This window comes from Coregonus clupeaformis, unplaced genomic scaffold (genome assembly GCF_020615455.1).
Source record: "Coregonus clupeaformis isolate EN_2021a unplaced genomic scaffold, ASM2061545v1 scaf0338, whole genome shotgun sequence".
Lineage (NCBI taxonomy): Eukaryota > Metazoa > Chordata > Actinopteri > Salmoniformes > Salmonidae > Coregonus > Coregonus clupeaformis.
Genome location: NW_025533793.1, coordinates 415,001 through 421,586, shown reverse-complemented (window position 1 = coordinate 421,586; position 6,586 = coordinate 415,001). Strand labels below are relative to the sequence as shown.

The 6,586-nt window shown below is 39.0% G+C and overlaps 1 pseudogene; it reads left to right on the top strand.

Annotated features, from left to right (window-relative positions):
• Positions 1 to 6,423: 6,423 nt before the first annotated feature.
• The window catches only part of LOC123484500, a 4,967-nt pseudogene continuing 4,804 nt past the window's right edge, over positions 6,424 to 6,586 (top strand).

Here is a 6,586-nt window from a genome sequence, read left to right as displayed (position 1 = left end):
CACTAAATTGCTTTAATGCTGCGCAGGTTCACTGAGTTGCAAACCAAATGGGTATAATGGGTGATTATGTTCACCTGGTGGTTCAGCTAATGATTGTAGATCCCACGTGAAGTTGCTACTCTCAGATTATGAGCCTAGCAAGTGTCATTTAGCTCAGTTGGTAGAGCATGGCGCTTGCAACGCCAGGGTTGTGGGTTCGCTTTCACGGGGGCCAGTATGAAAATGTATGCACTTCCCATTAACTGCAAGTCGCTTCTGATAAGAGCGTCTGCTAAATATGTAAAATGTAAATGTAAAAATTAATGAATAGTTATGTAGGCAATCACACATGGCCAAAGGAAGGCGCAAGAGCAAAGCAACCCATACCATTTTTTGCCATATAAACTCCTAAACCTAACAATCAATCAAATGTATTTATAAAGCCCTTTTACACCAGCAGATGTCAGTGTTATACAGAAACTTTTACCCTACTTATAACCTATTTTAGCCTAACCCCTAATTCTAGGGTAGGGAATTTCAGAACACTTTTAGAAACTATTTTAGTGGCTAATATTATCTTAGTAAATACAATTATAGTATTAAATAGCATTGATTATTTTGTTGTTATTTTATTATATGTATAGCAAGACAGAACACTTTACAAATAAGACACATTTGTTTTATTTTTCAAATGTGGTTTGAATTGGGTGACCTAATAATTGTGTGAAAGTCCAGCAATTGGTGTGGGAGCAGGTTTGAGACTGATCTAATACACTTTATTTCAGCTGCCTCACCAATGTCTGTACGTGAATTAATAACTTTTAATAGCTAAATATTTCCAATAGATGGCAGCATAAGACTACGAAGATCAGTTATAGGCTACAAGCAGCAATATGATTGACATAAAATAGCATGCAACCAAATACTATATAATCCCATGATTTTCTGGAAATGGTCACTCATTACTTTGGTTAATAAAAATTTCAGATAGGGCTCAGACAAGCTAAAGAGCAATTAAATAGTGACTATAGCAGGTGTTGAACCTCGGTAAATAATCACTAGTCAGATGCTCCAACCTCAACTCCTAGTATACATGCATTTTAAATATCTAATATTGCGATTAAACAACCTCGGAATAGATAAGACAACAGCAGTGCCTTCCAGCACGCCAACAAATTCTTAGATCGTGCAACCCTCCCTCAGCAACACCAACATGCCCTCGCTGCTAGACCGGGCAGAGTGCTCGCTGCTGGTTGATGAATCTGACAACAATGTACCAGGAAAATACGTTTTTCTCGACCAGAGGTGACTAAATTAATGTTCAGCATTATTGATAATCACAAAGTAATGAAGTATAATTTCAAAACATGAGCATAAAACAGCTAATAATAAACATGAATCATCATTATATTATTTCACAGTAACCTGTTAAATGCTTTTTCAGTCGTTCTCTTATGCTAGCAGTGGAAAGGACAAAAAGCGTAGCAGGAGTTTTCCTGTGAGGGAGTGGTGGTGTATCCAGGAGAAAACTAAACTAACCTTCTGAAATGTCATTCGTGGTCTTATGCTGCCATCTATTGGAATTACTTAGTAACTGCAGTAGTACTGAATAAAGTATATCCTTACTAAAAGTAGTAATTACTCAGAATTGCAAAATATGACATTTTCTAGTTCATTTTACCAATTACAACCATAAAAATAACAATTTAGTGGCATAACAAACAATGAAAACTGACATAAACCAAAAGCACCATACATTTAGTTAACTATATATATATACTATTTATTTAGATGGGTGACATTATCTGCCAAAGTAATACCACTGTAGATAAAGAAGAGCTCTCCAGTAGTAGAACCAAAACATTCAAAGGCCATTTTCTCAAAATTGAGGTAACTAGTTTATCATCTTTCAAAGCAGAATTACTTTCCCATTGTTCTTCAACTGTAGTGTATCATATACCTTTTTCTAGCTGAGTCTCTACTTTTATCCAATGTAAAAACACAATTTCAAATTTTGCTACATAAGACCGAATCGAGCCGGTCGCCACACATTTGACTGTATAAAACCCAGCAGTACTACTTATTTCACTGAGAGGAGTATATATATTATTACTGTGTAAAACCTAGCAGTACTACTTATTTCTCTGAGAGTGAGGCAGATATGTTATTATTACTGTGTAAACCTAGCAGTACTACTCTATTTCACTGAGAGTGAGTAAGATATATATATTATTACTGTGTAAAAACCTAGCAGTACTACTTATTTCTGAGAGTGAGACAGATATATATATATATTATTACCGTGTAAAACCTAGCAGTACTTATTTCTCTGAGAGTGAGGCAGCTATATATATTTTTAATGTAAACATAGCAGTACTACTTATTTCTCTGAGAGTGAGGTAGATATATATGCTTATTACTGTGTAAAACCTAGCAGTACTACTTATTTCTCTGAGAGTGAGGCAGATATATATATATTATTACTGTGTAAACCTAGCAGTACTACTTCTATTTCACTGAGAGTGAGGCAGATATATATATATTATTACTGTGTAAAACCTAGCAGTACTATTTATTTCTCTGGAGAGTGAGGCAGCTATATATATATTTACTGGGGGCAAAACCTAGCAGTACTATCATTTCTCTGAGAGTGAGGCAGATATATATATTATTACTGTGTAAAACCTAGCAGTACTACTTCTATTTCTGAGAGGAGGCAGATATATATTATTACTGTGTAAAACCTAGCAGTATTACTTATTTCTCTGAGAGTGAGGCAGATATGCATAGCATTGTGCAAAAACATGATTATTTGTCTCTCTGAAATGAAACCATCAAGTGATAGATTTAATAAATACATGTATGTCATTGAACAATCCCATACCATGATTAGATAGTGAAAAAACACACCAATCTCTTTTCTCATAATTTCTTTAAACAATAAAAGCTAATTTACGAACATTTCTGAAAATGGATATATAAAGGTTTTGGAATGAAACTCTTTTCTTATGTTTCCCCATCTGAGCTCAGAGTAGATGAGAGATAATGTTTGTCTCTGCTGTGCTGAAGTCCAATCAAGCAGGAGAGACCAGCCCTGTACCCAGCTGTGTGTCCATGAAGAGTGACCTGTCTATGAATCTTCTCATAACGCTTAGGGAGAGGGAGACTTTTCTACTGAACAAAGGTAAGAAGAACTCAAAGGGTCATGGTCAGTGAGTTAAACAACACTGTCTCTATTATCTTCCCATTTTACCATTTATTTGTTTTTTCATAATCCATAGGTTAATCCTTTTTTCCATTTTCATAGTCCTGAAACAGTATTAAACAAACACAACATTCCCTCCCTGTGTGTGTGTCTGTGTCTGTGTGTGTCTGTGTGTGTGTGTGTGTGTGTGTGTGTGTGTGTGTGTGTGTGTGTGTGTGTGTGTGTGTGTGTGTGTGTGAGTGTACTCCCTGGATGAGGAGATGTAATCTCATGTTTTGTCTATAGAAACCAACAGGAGAGATCAGAGTCAGAGATTGTCAGTGGTCAGTCTTCCCAAAGTCATCAAACAGACCTGGCCTCCATATTCAGTGTATGTGGTCCTGTTATGTACATTTGTTTTTGTTTACCTCAAGTAAAGTTGATCTGTCAATCATTCATTCATGTGTTAATGAAAGCATTTAGTCTCTTGCTTAACTTATTTACATTTGATTTATTTCAGTTGCTTGAAGAGAATAGCCATGACATTTGTGAAGAGCTGAAGATGTTCAAGAGGATTCTTAGTCCAGAACTCCCCAGAAGGCTTTTTGAGAGTCAGAAGCAGGATAAGGAAGTGGTGGATTGTGAAGATGAGACAGCAGAGCAGTGCCAGAGAGGGGGCTCCTGAAGATCACACTGCACGTCCTGAGGAAAATGAACCAGAAGGAGCTTGCTGACACACTGGAGAAAAGTAAGAGCTGTCTCTGCCTCATGTTGAATGCTGTTTTAGAACATTTTAAAAGCTGTAGCTAAACGCACAGCTAAAGTAGCTGTGTAACTCAGTGATATTGTATGCCCTTAACACAACCCCTAGTGACCTCATCAAGGTAGCAGCAGGGAGGTTGTGTTGATTCATTTAGAGAGAGAGAGAGAGAGAGAGAGAGAGAGAGAGAGAGAGAGAGAGAGAGAGAGAGAGAGAGAGAGAGAATACCAACCAATAATATAATCAGTCACACCAGTCTGTAGTGCATTGTGAAAACATTTACACATTTATACAGTCAGTTAAGAGAATAAATTACTTTTATTTAAAACTTCATAACAGTCCTACAATACTGCAGGCATTAAAACAGATGTAAAATTAATATCCTTCTGTGTTATTTCTTCATTCCCTTCAGAAGAGCTTGCTGTGATTTGCCAACGTGAACTCCAAATCTAATCTAAAGAAGAAGTTTCAATGTGTATTTGAGGGGATGTGAAACAAGGAAACCCAACACTTCTCAATAAGATCTACAGAGCTCACCATCACAGAGGGTGGAAACAGGAGAGGTCAATAATGAACAGTGAGCTGAGACAGATTGGAGACAACAACCAGGAAGCAAGCAACCAGAGCCTGCACTCAAATGTAATGACATCTTCAAACCCTTAACTGGACAAGACAAACTTATCAGAACTGTGCTGACAAAGGGAGTGCTGGCATTGGGAAAAACTGTCTCCGTGCAGAGAGTTCATTCCTGGACTTCTTGGGCTGAAGGAAAAGCAAATCAGGATGTCCAATTTGCCTTTTCATTCCTTTTCGGGAGCTGAATTTGATGAACAGGGAAAAACACACTTTCATTGAACTTCTCAATCACTTCTCAATGGAAACCAAAGAATCAAGAATCTCCAACTTCACGACAAGTACAAAGTTCTGTTCATCTTTGATGGTCTGGATGAGTGCCGACTGCCCTTAGACCAGAAGAACAAGATTTGATTTTGACGTCACAGAGTCAACTCTCAGTGGATGTTCTGCTGACAAATCTCATCAAGGGAAATCTGCTTCCCTCTGCTCTCCTCTGAGTAACTACCCGACCTGCAGCAGCCAATAAGATCCCTTCAGTGTGTGTTGACCAGGTGACAGAGTAGCGAGGGTTCAATGACCCAAGAAGGAGGAGTACTTCAGGAAGAGATTCCGGCAGTGATGAGGACCTGGCCAGCAGAATCATCTCACACATAAAGACATCAAGGAAGCCTCACATCATGTGCTCCACATTCCAGTCTTCTGTTGGATTTCTGCAACAGTCCTTGAACACATGTTAGAGTACAGACCAGAGTGAAGAGAGTGCCCAAGACTCGACTTGAGATGTACTCACACTCTAGGAGTTTCATACCAGACAGAAGAATGAAAAGTATATTGGGGAAAGAAGAGACAGGTCCACACTGGAATAAAGAGAGAGCATTCTGTCACTGGGAAAACTGGCCTTTCAACAGCTTGTGAATGGCAATCTGATTTTCATGAAGAAGACCTGAAAGAGGCTGGCATTGATGTCAATGAAGCCTCAGTGTACTCAGGATTGTGCACGAGATCTTTAAAGAGGAATGTGCTGTACCAGGACAAGGTGTACTGCTTCGCGCATCTGAGCATTCAGGAGTTTCTGGCTGCTGTATATGTGTTCCTCTCATTCATCAACAACAATGAGAATCTAATGGCCAAACCGCAAGTTACTGAAGTTACTGTCTACAAAGAGTGCTGTGGATAAAGCCTTACAAAGTGAGATCGGGAAAACCTGGACCTTTTCCTCCGCTTCCTTCTGGGCCTCTCACTGGAGTTCAATCAGAAGCACTCACGAGGTCTACGAGAACAACAAGAAGCAGCTCACAGAGCCATGAAGAAACAGTCAAGTACATCAAGAAGAAGATCAGGCAGAACCCTCTCTCAGAGAGGTGCATCAATCTGTTCCACTGTCTGAATGAACTGAATGACCATTCTCTAGTGGAGGAGATCCAAAGCTACCTGAGATCAGGAAGTTTCCCAGAAGAAGAACTGTCACCTGCACAGTGGTCAGCTCTGGTCTTTGTGTTGCTGACTTCAGAAAAGGAGCTGGATGTGTTTGACCTGAAGAAATACTCCAGATCAGAGGAAGGTCTTCTGAGGCTGCTGCCAGTGGTCAAAGTCTCCAGAGCTGCTCTGTGAGTACATAAAATGACATTTAAGTACTAATCATCAGGAAGAAATATTCAGTTTAGAGAAATATATGTATTATAATATATAGTATTACATTGAAAAACTTACTGAATCAGTGCATTGATGTTCACATTAGTATAACAATATGACCATACAATTCTAGGGGACGGAAGATGAATCTATATGTTGTTTAAGAGAATAAACCAAATGCATCTGCCATTGTCCTTCTGCCATTGTCCTTCTACACTACTGGTGTTAAATTAACATTGTGTTTGTGAAATCATGATGATCTCTTTGCAGGCTGTCAGGCTGTGGAGTCACAGAGGAAGGCTGTGCTTCTCTGGTATCAGCTCTGAAGTCAAACCCCTCACACCTGAGAGAGCTGGATCTGAGTAACAATGACCTGAAGGATTCAGGAGTGAAGCTGCTCTCTGCTGGACTGGGGGATCCCCACTGTAAACTGGAGACTCTGAGGTCAGTATTCC